Raw genomic sequence first — 13,426 nt, 5'->3', positions numbered from 1 at the left:
ACAGTGAGAGGCCCGTGCACCGCGATGAAGAGTGGCCCCCGCTCGCCACAGCTGGAGAAAGCCCTCACACAGAAACGAAGACCCAACACAGCCAAAAATAAATAATAAATAAATAGCGCGTTCCCTAAAAAAACAACAACAACAAAAAAAACCTTAACCCTCCACAATAGATGATTACGCGCAAATTATCTTTGTTTTACCTTAGAAATATTGTTTGCTCTATTGAAAAGTAGGTTACTGTTTTGGAAATCAATTTCTGTTACAGATAACCTCACTCTAGAATGATCTATTCCATTTTTTCCTACACTGAAGCTATTTAAATTTCACTCTCAACCTTTTGCAGAATGACTCATTTCAGAGTATTTCAGAGATCTTATGCTTCCTTTAGGAATTCTACCTATATACCAGTAAGTTGTTCTTATTTTCCATCTAAATTATTTAGCCAAATTTATTTATGACTATTTCTCTGAGGTGATGGAGTAAAACACTTCAGATAGTCTACTTGAGATATGCTCTGTAATGTGTACTCTCATACACTGTTGGTGAAAGTATAAATCGGTACTTGCTTAAGGTCAATTCTAACATAACCACCAAATTTGAAATATGCATGGCACATATTACTTTTATAATTAAAATAATAATTTTTTAAGTGCAGTTTTTTTCCCGTTCTATCCTTCTAGGTGAAAGAGTACAGGATCCCTGGCTTCAAGGACCTCATACTTTAAAGGTGAAGGAGAAAAGAATAACTTGTGGTCTTTACATAGGGTGATATTTTAAAATTGTTTTGAGGTGTGTTTTCATATTATAAATATTAATTATAACCCATAATTATAGCCCACATAGAAAGTATAAGGAGAGTCTAAAAAATTTTGAAATTGCCTTAATTCTACACTTCGAAATTAAAGATAATTTTGTGTTAAATGTAAATAAATCCTCAAACTCAGAACAAATGAATTATTATACTATTCATATATTTCTCTTTTTTAATTATTTTGTTTATTTTTTGAATGGGTAACATGCATATGATACAAAATTCATAAGTTACAAAAGGGCATACAGTGAAAATTGTCTCTCTCCCACCCTGTTCTCAGGACTCAGAGTTCCTCTCCTTAGAGGCAACCACTGTTGCCAGTTCTTGGTTAGCTTCTCAGATGTCTTTTGTGAATATAAGGATATATTCTGCTCGCTCTCTCTTTTTTTTTTTTTTTGGCACAAAGATTATTTCATTCTATACACTATTATGCATATATCTTAAGAATGACAGTCTTTTTAATGGCTGTGTTATATTCAATTGAAAGGATGTAGCATTCTTCATCATCATTATTTAGGTTGCTTCTGATCTTTTAACAATTACAAGCAATGCAAAAAAGCCCGTAACCTTTTACATGTGCCATTTCTTTGTATATCAATATATATCTGTAAGAAAGAATTTCTAGAAGCAACAGCTTTGAAGCCTGAGCAACCGAACTCGGCAGCCACAACCCAACTCGGCTGAACTCAGCTTCGCCGAACCCTATCCGAGACGTTCTGCGCCCTGGGCTTGCAACAGCTCCTGATCCTTCCTAGCGTCCTCTTCAATTCCAGCTAGAATGCTGTGGCAGGTGCTTTGCAGATTTGGTCAAAAGCTGGCATGCAGATGTACACTGGAGACAGGCAAGGCTGAGACTCGTCTTGCCAGATGCCTGACCACTCTGGACTTAGTGGCCCTAGGTGTGGGCAGCACATTGGGTGCAGGGCAGCACATTGGGTGCAGGCGTGTATGTCCTGGCTGACGAGGTGGCCAAAGATAAAGCAGGACCATCCATTGTGATCTGCTTTCTAGCGGCCGCCCTATCTTCTATGTTGGCTGGGCTGTGCTATGCTGAGTTTGATGCTCGGGTTCCCCATTCTGGTTCTGCATATCTCTACAGCCACGTCACTGTGGGTGAACTCTGGGCTGGAAACTCATCCTCTCCTATGTCATCGGTACAGCCAGTGTGGCCCGGGCCTGGAGCTCAGCTTTTGACAACCTGATTGGGAACCACATCTCTCAGACCCTGCAGGGGAGCATCTCACTGCACATTCCCCACGTCCTCGCAGAATATCCAGACATTTTTGCTATGGGCCTTGTGTTGTTGCTCAGTGGATTGCTGGCTCTGGGTGCTAGTGAGTCGGCCCGGGTTACCAAAGTGTTCACAGTGGTGAATCTTTTGGTTCTCGGTTTTGTCATCATCTCTGGCTTCATTACGGGAGATCTGCACAACTGGAAGCTCACAGAAGAGGACTACAAACTGGCCATGGCTGGACTCAATGACACCTATAGCTTGGGCCCTCTGGGCTCTGGAGGGTTTGTGCCTTTCAGCTTCGAGGGGATTCTCCTTGGAGCAGCGACCTGTTTCTATGCATTTGTTGGTTTCGACTGTATTGCTACCACTGGGGAAGAGGCCCAGAATTCCCAGCGTTCCATCCCCACAGGCATTGTGATTTCACTCTTCGTCTGCTTTTTGGCCTATTTTGGTGTCTCTTTGGCACTCACGCTCATAATGCCTTACTATCAGCTTCAACCCGAGAGCCCCTTGCCTGAGGCCTTTCTTTGTACTGGATGGGCCCCTGCCCGCTATGTTGTAGCCGTCGGATCCCTCTGTGCTCTGTCTACCAGCCTCTGGGCTCTATGTTCTCCATGCCTCGGGTGATCTACGCGATGGCAGAGGATGGCCTCCTATTTCGTGTCCTTGCCAGGAACCACACCGGCACACACACCCTCATCGTGGCCACTGTGGTCTCTGGCATTATTGCAGGATTCATGGCATTCCTCTTTGAACTTACTGATCTGGTGGACCTCATGTCAATTGGGACCCTGCTTGCTTACTCCCTGGTGGCTATTTGTGTTCTCATCCTCAGGTATCAGCCTGACCAGGAGATGAGGAATGAGGAAGGTGAAGTGGAGGAGAAGATCCATGAAGCAGAGAAGCTGACCCTACAGGGACTATTTTGTCCACTCAACTCCATCCCCACTCCACTCTCTGGCCAAGTTGTCTACGTTTGTTCCTCACTGCTTGCTCTACTGCTGGGTGTCCTTTGCCTGCTGCTGGCCCAGTGGTCCGTTCCACCGCTTTCTGGAGACCCAGGGTGGATTGCAGCGTTTGTGCTGCTCCTGATGCTCATTTCTAGGATCACTGAAGTCATCTGGAGACAGCCACCGAGCTCCACTCCACTTCACTTTAAGGTACCTGCTTTGCCTCTCCTCCCACTAATGAGCATCTTTGTGAATATTTACCTTATGATGCAGATGACAGCTGGCACCTGGGCCCGATTTGGGGTCTGGATGCTGATTGGGTTTGCTATCTACTTTGGCTATGGGATGCAGCACAGCCTGGAAGAGGTTAAGACTGACCAACCCCCACTCAAGTCTAGGGCCAAAAACTATAGACCTGGATTTCAGCAGTGCCTGTACACATTTGATCTGACATAATCACACCTGAGTGCTCTCTGGTCTCCCCACACAATAATGGAGAGCACTCCTGACCACACGGAGAGCTAGGCTTCCCATGGCATGTTGGTGGGGGAACACAGATAGAGCTCTGTAGTTATTGTGGAGTGAAGAATGTGTCTTTGCTGTTTCTTATCTATTTTTTTTTCACTTGTCTACGTTTTAATTGTATCTGTAGCTGCTTATTGGCCTTTAAAAAATTATTTTTAAAAGAAACTAGAAATAAAAAAAAAGAATTTCTAGAAGTAGAATTGCTGGGCTAAAGGATCTATACAACTATAGTTTCAATAGATATTGCCAAATTATCCTCCACAGAGGTTGTACTAAGTTACATTCCCACCAGAAATGCCTTTTTCCCCACCCTGGACAGCACAGTGTATGATCACATTTTAAAAATTGTTGACAGTATGATAGTTTTAAAAAATGGTATCTCACAACATTGTAAATCAACTATACTTCAATTTTTTAAAATGGTATCTCATCATAGTTCTGTATTTTTTCTAATTATGAGGGAGGTGGATCATCACTTCATGTGTTTAAGAGCAACATTTACTTTCAAGGCTCATTATGGAAAGAGTAGTCAATATTTCCTTCCAGATTTGACTAGATTCTTTTCCTTTCAATGAAAAAAAAAAAAAAAACCCTCCTACTGAGTTGTAGCTTTATAACAGCTACCATTAAAATAAATAGATAGGGGCTTCCCTGGTGGCACAGTGGTTGAGAATCTGCCTGCTAATGCAGGGGACACGGGTTCGAGCCCTGGCCTGGGAAGATCCCACATGCCACGGAGCAACTAGGCCCGTGAGCCACAACTACTGAGCTTGCGTGTCTGGAGCCTGTGCTCCGCAACAAGAGAGGCCACGATGGTGAGAGGCCCGCGCACCGCGATGAAGAGTGGCCCCCGCTTGCCACAACTAGAGAAAGCCCTCGCACAGAAAACGAAGACCCAACACAGCCAAAAATAAATAAATAAATAATAAATAAAACAATTATTTAAAAAAAAATAGATAAATAAATAAAAACATTACAACACTTTAGAATATAAAAGCAGAGTTTTTCCACCTTTTCTGGAAGAATTCAAAAGTTTATCTTTGGATTGTAACACAGATGTGAAATTTCACTGAGATTATCTATTAGTAAAGTTGGAAATCCCCACAGTATATAAATGCTCAATTTGAATTGCTTTTCACAATTCCATGCCAAAATGCAAAAAAAAAAAACCAATAAAAAATGTTTTCCTTCAAAACAATAGCTGTGATATTATTCAGTAATAAAAAGTAAACTTCTAAGACTTAGAAAATCCCTCTTCTAATGAAAGCTTGTCTTTAGGGACCTTCTAAAATGATTATTGATGAGTAACATAAGTATAGTATAAATTTTAATGCGGTATCCATAAATAACATTCTTACATTGTTGCTAGAGTAGTAACACCAATGTAAATAAATATTGTAAATGAATGTCAATAGTAATGTTTCCCTCTGTTCTATGTCATTTCACTGTTGGCATTAAACCATTCTCTTTCTTTTTTTAATTTTTAAAAATTTTTATCGGAGTATAGTTGATTTACAATGTTGTGTTAGTTTCTGCTGTATAGCAAAGTGAACCAGTTATATGCATATACATATATCCACTCTTTTTTAGATTCTTTTCCCATATAGGTCATTACAGAGTATTGAGTAGAGTTCCCTGTTCTATACAGTAGGTCCTTATTAGTTATCTAGTTTATATATAGTAGTATACCATTATCTTTTAATCATTGTTATAGAAGTTAGTCTTACTAAATAAAATCTAGCACTTGAAATGTATCAAACATCTTAGAACTTTTCTAGTTAGTTTGTATTGATAGTATGGAAATACTTAGTATTTTTAATATCTTTTGTGGGGGCGAATCAGTCTTCTTACTCCCTACTTTCCACCCACCTGATCATCCTCATCCAGAGAAATAGCTCTCTCAAGTTACAGATAAGAGATGCCAATTAATCAATCCGGCTGGTCACTGGAGTGAAAGATGTCACTGCCAGATCCCCTGATAACCTGTATAGTGGCACAGACTCCTGGAATTGAGAAGGAGCCAGCTCGAGGAGTCATTTAATCCAGACCTCTCTCTTCCTGCAAGGCTCTGCCTGAAATGTCTAAGACAGATGGTTTGTCCTTAAAATTCACCAGGGACAGAGATTCTACAGTATTACTCTGGAGCCTTTTCTAATGTTTAATCACTATTACTGTCAGGTTAGCTTAAGCTCTTTCCTGCTAGTTTTTCCTCTGCAGACATGGAAAACAGTTGGTCAGCAACCTCTTTATAATCACCTTTCCAATAGGCAAAGACAGTTACCAAGGTGCCCTTCAGCCTTGTTTCTTCAAGTTTACACAATTTATCTTCTCTATATCACTATTTTATCTCATTAAACATATGGATTACTTTTCATTAAACTCTTTTTTAAAAATTTTTATTTTATTTTTATTTTTGGCTGCATTGGGTCTTCGTTGCTGCACGTGGGCTACTCTTCTTTGCGGTGTGTGGGCTTGTCATTGCGGTGGCTTCTCTTGTTGCGGAGCATGGGCTCTAGGCACGCAGGCTTCAGTAGTTGTGGCACGTGGGCTCACATTGTGACTGGCGGGCTCTAGAGCGCAGGCTCAGTAGTTGTGGTGCACGGGGCTTAGTTGCTCCATGGCATGTGGGATCTTCCTGGACCAGGGAGGGCTCGAACCCGTGTCCCCTGCATCAGCAGGCGGATTCTTAACCACTGCGCCACCAGGGAAGCCCATCATTAAATTCTTTCCATTTGTTCTATATCACCCCTAATTTAACATTATAGTAAGTTCTTTAATTGTAATGTGGTTTTTAAATTTTTAATTATTGTAGGATAAGGTAACAACACTTTTGTTTATTCACTAAATAAGTACTTATTGAGTATTTTGTGCCAGCAAGAAAAAGATAGGCAGATCTCCTGCTCTCATATAATATATATTCTAATAGAAGAAATCAAGAATAAGCAATTAAAAATGGATCTATAATGTAATATAATATAATGTTATGATAAGAATAAAGCACCTTGTATGAATTAGAAAAAAGCTAGGCTGCTGTGATAGAGACCCAACAATAATTCAGTGGTTTGAAGAAGAGGTTTGTTTCTTACCTAACGGTCCACGCTGACTGCTCTGTCATCAAGAAGTTCTGCTCCATAAAGCCATTCAGGGATGCCAGTCCTTCCATCATGTTGCATCATCAAACCTTAGGTCATTGTCACTATCTTTATAGTATAAGCTGGGTGACCCAGAGTTCCAGCCAGCAGAGAGGAGAAAGACAGTATGGATGAAGCTATCCCAGGCCCAGAAATGGCACACATCACTTGCACTCCTTTCCAATGAAGAGAACACAGTTACAGGGCCACACTTGGCAAGAGAGACCGGCTAGCCATGTGCCCATGAAGAAGAGGAGAATGGATTTCGGGGGGCCCAGATAGGGTGTTGCAAACACTATCAACATTGGGACGTTCCTGGTGGTCCAGTGGTTAAGAATCCGCCTTCCAATGCAGGAGATGCGAGTTTGATCCCTGGTCGGGGAACTGAGACCCCGCATGCCATGGGGCAACTAAGCTCGCATGCTGCAACTACCGAGTGCCGCAACTACCGAGCCCACCCACTCTGGAGCCCTCGCACCACAACTAAAGAGAAGCCCATGCGCCACAACGAAGAGCCTGCTCAATGCAACAAAAGATCCCACATGACGCAGTGAAGACCTGATGCAGCCAAATAAATAAATAAATATTTTTAAAATGTAGATTTGGTTTTTTTTTTAGAATATAAAGAATTTTTTATTTTCCAGGACAAAGAGAAAAAGAAAATATTTTCAAATTTTCATTGAGTTGTAACAAATTCAAAAAATAAAGAATCGATTAAAATGGAAAATTTGCCTATCAATGCGATGCATATACATGATTATATTTAATAAAAAATATTTCAAGGCAAATATATATATATATTTTTTATATTGGAGTATAGCCAATTAACAATGTTGTGATAGTTTCAGGTGCACAGCAAAGCAACTCAGCCATATATATACACGTATCCATTCTCCCCCAGACTCCCCTCCCATCCAGGCTGCCACATAACATTGAGCAGAGTTCCCTGTGCTATACAGTAGGTCCTTGTTGGTTATCCTTTTTAAATATAGCAATGTGTACATGTCAATCCCAAACTCCGTAACTACCCCTTCCTTCCACGATGTTTCTCCCCAATAGCCTCAGATCCTGTTTTACCTCTTTATGTGTTTCTGCTTCCAATGTCAAACACTGGACTGTTTCTCAGAAGATGCTCTAGGAGCACTGGAAAGTCCTAGGAATTTACCTCCCCCCACTCTACCTCACCCAGGGGGGACTGATGAGTGCAGGAGTATGAAAGACCAGCCCCCTTACCCTCTGCTGTCAGGATGATTCTGAGGCATAACTTACATTTCAGAGTTCTCATGTAAGCATAGGCTGAAGCTACTCTCTATGGGAGTTGGCCTGAGATTCATCCTTGCTTGGATGTCTTCTCTTTCCTGTCCTGCTTTCCACATCCCCTTCTTGGTTTTCCCCAAGAGTACTTTCTTAATAAATCACTTGCACATGAATCCTCATCTGATGATCTGCTTCTAGGAAACTTAATCTAAGACACAAGGTAAAGCATTAAAGGTGCTGGATCATTTTCAGTGGCTTCACACATACGATCAAAAAGAGTATTTGGACAAGTATGAATGACTTAGCTAGCAGCTATCACCACTACTGTGGGAAAAAAACAAACAAACGAAAATGTGTATTTCTGTTGCTAGGGGTACATTCATATACATAAATTTAGCTTTTGTGATGTGGATATCTACAGTTTGTTCAAAAAGTGAATGCATTTGTATCTTGTATATTATCAAATTAAGCTTCATAAAAGCAGTCTTCTAATTGGATCTTTGAAGATAAAGGGAATACAGTTAAGTTAATAGAGAGAATGGGCAATGAAAGTGCTCAGTGACACCTCAGCACTGGGTAACCCACAGGTACTTAGAGCCTTTCCAAATACAAGATATCATGAATTCTAAAGCACCGAAGAGTGACATCTTTTGGGGGCCCAAATATATTGCATGTAATTGTTTTGAACAAGGGTACTGGTTGCTGAACCACAGAGAAAACCGTGCGGGCCTTTGGGTATGGGGAGGCAGAAGGACTGCAGAAGAAGCAACTGGCAAAAGATTAGCTGATTTAGTTTTGACTTTACTAATTGTAACCATCTGTGCTTCTCTTCTGTAATCCTAATTAATAAATTAACACAGAAGTTTATGTTGCACAGTATTTTTTACAATAATATTAAAGTATGTAAATATGAGACTTATTTGTGTGTTGCAGAATTACTAGGTTTTGTATGAGTAATTAACACAGCAAGATAGAATTATTTTTAAATAGGTTTCTAAGTTAAAATATCGCCTTTGATAAATACCATAATCAGGAACTAGAGATGCTAAAGTAAAATTCTACAAATTTTACCCTCTCGGAGCCCTACAGACTCCTCTGAGACACTGTGGCTTTACTCACAGTTACAATTGTACATTTATTTTTGTGCTTATTTGATTAATGTCTGTCTCCCACACTAAACTATAGATCTGTGAGGACTACTTTTGATCACTGTTGTATCTCCAGCATCAAATGCAATACCTAACACATAATAGGTGCTCAAAAAAATTTTGTTGACCAAAAAAAATTCATGAATATATAAATACAGAATAATTTATATTAAATTTCAAATAATAAAATCTTTACCATCTAAAGTACATGGTGCAAGTATTCTTATACACTACTCTGTAAATTATAGAGAATGGATAATACAAATGATTCTTGTCCTTAGAAATGCAAATAAATTATACCCAGTAGAATGCAGTTGATTATTGCTCTATGCATAGATCAGTTTTGCATCATTTGTAAATGTAGTTTAGCTTTCCATACTGCCCACATGTATGTGGTTCTTTGAATTCTCCTTTGAAATGCATATAACGTTCTACTGGTTCCCTCATTAATCAATGCATTAAATTAGATATTTGATATGTGTTTATATTTGTATGAGTCATGACTTTACCTTCTTTTAGAAAATATGCTTTGATACCTTAAAAACATCTTAAATAATACTAATAGTTTATTTATGTAGACAAAGATGTATTGAGAATGAACTACATGAACATTGTGCTATGCCTGAGCAGGAACTGAATACACACCTTTAAAGAATTTTACTAGTCAAGCTGCAAAGAGATTACTAAAAAAACTATTCTTACATATTTTGTTTTTTATCACTATTGTTAGTCCATGTAACAAAGTACTAGCACTTCACTGTATCATTCAGACCCTTCCCCAGCTTCTTAGGATTTGCATACTAGGAAAATATTTTACAGAGACCATCCATACAAGTATTTCAAAATGTCCTAGTTTGCAGTTAAATTCATTCTTTTATTTTCTGTTTTCTTTTGTTGTTGTTATTTTGTTACATTTTATGTGCTTTATAACTGAAGAATTACTCAGAGTTGGAAAAAGAGATAGCTCAAGCACAGGAATTTCAACTCCATACATGTTTTGAAGAGTGCAAAAAGTTGTATTACGGGGGGGGGTTACTAAATTACATATGATTTTTTTCAAACAAATGCCAAGAACTATATCTGCTAATAAGTTTTACCCAGCTTGGAAACCAAACTCAGCCACATAGTATGAGAATGCCAGATATATGACAATAAATATTTTTGGCGTAGTTTCAAAGCTACATAATGCCAGACATAGACATGTAAAAGTAATGGCAAAAACTACAAAGATTATAAAAGAAATAAAGTCACAGTTCGTAATTCATATGATTATGTTCAATAGCAGGTTTAGACAGCTTTTCACATAATAAGATCCACATGTAAAAGCATCAGCTTATTTTACTCAGAAAAAGATAACAGATATTTAAATGGCTTTTAAAAGTAAAATTTTATTGAGAGGTTGTAAATGTATTTTTGTAAGCTGAAGCAGAGTAACTTAAATTGTCTTTTTGTTTCTATTTAGATACCCAACTTCTGCTTCCCTTTTTGTCACACGGAAAAGTTAAATAAGAAAAGAAAATGCGGTTTCAAAGATTGGGTCTTCTCTGAATTACTGTCACTGTAGTCTGTATATTAAAACTGGAAAACACCATTCCCCTAAAATTAAATAAATTGTGCATTGCATTTAGAGAAAGGATGAAGGAAATATAGTTGTCAGATGTTCAAACCCGGATTTGACTACTGGGTACAGATTGTGGGGCTCAAAGCCAAAGTTAATAAAATAGTCCGAAGTAATTCCATTGTATCCTCCATTGCAAGGTGAGTATCTCAGGCTGTTTTTTTGTTTGTTTGTTTTTTTAATTAATTTATTTTTGGCTGCGTTGGGTCTTCGTTGCTGCGTGCGGGCTTTCTCAAGTTGCAGAGAGCAGGGGCTACTCTTCCTTGCTGTGCGTGAGCTTCTCATCGCAGTGGCTTCTCTTGTTGCAGAGCACAGGCTCTAGGCACGTGGGCTTCAGTAGTTGTGGCACGTGGGCTCAGTAGTTGTGGTTTGTGGCCTCCAGAGTGCAGGCTCAGTAGTTGTGGCACACGGGCTTACTTGCTCCGCAGCATGTGGGATCTTCCCGGACCGGGGCTCGAACCTGTGTCCCCTGCATTGTCACGCGGATTCTTACCCACTGCGCCACCAGGGAAGTCCCTCAGGCTGGTTTTTAAGTTCAGGTATTCTAGCAACATTTTGTGCTACTTGGAATATTTTATTTTGGACCTAAAGACCTCAAACTAAATTGCGTTTGTGATGGGTTTGATTTCCAGAGATAAAAGAAGTATACTTTTGTGTTTTCCTTCTGCTTAATTTATAGATTAGAAATGATCAGCCATCAGGGTGGGCTAATGAAAAGCAAGACTAAGGGGACATGCTAGTGAAAGAAGGATGGAAGAAACTGTAGAATCTGAGATAAACTGTCAGTCCCTTAGGCAAGATAAGCCAGAACACCACAGTGCCAAGAACAACTAGCTCAGATTTCAGTTCTCAGTCACAAGCAACACTGCGAATTGAGGTTTAGTTCTTAAAAAAGGAATTTTACCAGGATGGAAAATAATAATTTAGTGGGTGAACTGAAAATTGTCACATTTTAAGATTTCATAGTAAGTGCAATAAAATATTTGGTAGTACTATATGTGTATATTGTATTGATTTTTTATTTTGTTGGATAAAATATAAAACATGTTTTTGTTTCTGATCAACCCAGTGAAAACTTATAATGTAGGATAAGTTATGTGGCATCTCTATCAACTATTATAAAAGGGAAAAATAATGTTTTGCAAACACATATTTTCCTTAGTTCCAAGTTTTGCAAGAAATTTTTAAATACCCCTCTAGTGATGCACTATTTGTATTGAATACATGTGTAATGCATTGGTGGGAATATGCACTCTTACTTAGATGTGGGTGAAAACGTTTGTTACAAAAAGACACTTTCAGATTGAGTTCTACCCGCATTTACACATGGATCCCTTTAATGGATGTTGAGAGTCTCGATTTAGAACTTTTAATAGGCTCGTTTACATTTTGCAAATCTCTACCTTTGAAATAAAAATGTAGTGATCCACCCATCTGCAGACAATTAGGACCAGCAGCCAAGTATAAAAGGGTGGAGAACTTTTAATAGGTGTTTATAGATTGGAAGCACCGACCCCCTTTTAAATGAAAGAGGCCTAAGAAGAAATAGTAAGTGTTAAGGATAACCATGAAATTCATTTAACCCCCCAAGCAGAAGATCCGTTATCAAAGAATTGACAGAAGTCTACACCTTCTAACTTAAGGTTCTTAGCTTGAGTACTTAGCAAATGTACTTAGAAAGAAATATCTTATTTAGAAGTGTTTTGATTATAAATTCTTAGCCGCTTTAAGGTCAAAACACAAGCCCACAAGAAGACCAACAGTAAGGTATGTGATATAAAAACAAATATTTCCATAAAATCTTTGCCCTAGCAAAAAGGGAAATTCTTAGTAGGTTCAAGGTGGGAATTTAGGGAATAGTATTTTTTTTACAGAAAATACTGGTTAGGCGTTTTATATAGGGGGTTCTGCATTTGTAAAGGGATAATTTGCTCTAAAATATGTGGGCAACCAGCCTAAATTCTCTAATTGAGTAGTTTGCTCATAACCCCAGGCCATTAGGTGAATGTAAACTGTTACAGGCTTAGTAAGAAAATAGTCCCATTAGGATTTTTGTATTTGTATGCGGTTGTGTGTTAGAGTAACTGTTTCCAAAATCATGGATTAATGAAAAGCTCTTTTTTCTGAGTTTGCAAATACCAGCTTTGAAATGCTCAAACTCAAATTAAGCCAAGGATTCTTTTGTTGTGGTGGTGGTGGTTTTACAGTTAAAATTTTTTTTACAAGATCAAGTCTCAGCTATAAGTTCCATTGTTAAGTTATCTAAGGAAAGTTAGAGATATTTAATTGGCTGGTCGTTAATAAAGGAAAGCAGCCAAATTTTCTTTGATACTGTCATTCAAATACTTTGCTCACAACCTAAAATCCCCCTCATTGGCCACTGCCAAGGAACTTGATGCACAGAAAATGGGTATGACTTTAAAAAACTAACTACTAGTGCACAAATTCAAGAAATGTTGTGTGCATGTGTTTCATTTAGTACACGTGCGGCGGGTAAGCTCGTATTTCTGTGAAGGAGAAGACAACTTTATGTGCTGCTTCTTGCATCCAGTCTTGGGCTCCTCTTATAATGGATCCCTTCAGTTAAACAGTCTACTTCCTTTCCTGTTGCATGATTCCTGTTAACTCATCACATTGTTTCTTACCAAGCATAGTATACTTGTACAGCAGGGCAAGGAAGGAACCCAAAATAGACTATGTAATACTCCTTTCAATCAGTAACTATAAAATGCAGAAGAAATTCAGTCAAAGG

At 38.8% G+C, this 13,426-nt stretch overlaps 1 pseudogene; it reads left to right on the top strand.

Moving 5' to 3' along the window:
* The first annotated feature begins 1,589 nt into the window (after nucleotides 1–1,589).
* Nucleotides 1,590–3,446, top strand: LOC137764855 (cationic amino acid transporter 3 pseudogene; annotated as a pseudogene).
* The last annotated feature ends 9,980 nt before the right edge of the window (nucleotides 3,447–13,426 follow it).

This window comes from Eschrichtius robustus, chromosome 5 (genome assembly GCF_028021215.1).
Source record: "Eschrichtius robustus isolate mEscRob2 chromosome 5, mEscRob2.pri, whole genome shotgun sequence".
Classification (NCBI taxonomy): Eukaryota; Metazoa; Chordata; class Mammalia; order Artiodactyla; family Eschrichtiidae; genus Eschrichtius; species Eschrichtius robustus.
This window is presented reverse-complemented; position numbering and strand designations above follow the sequence as displayed.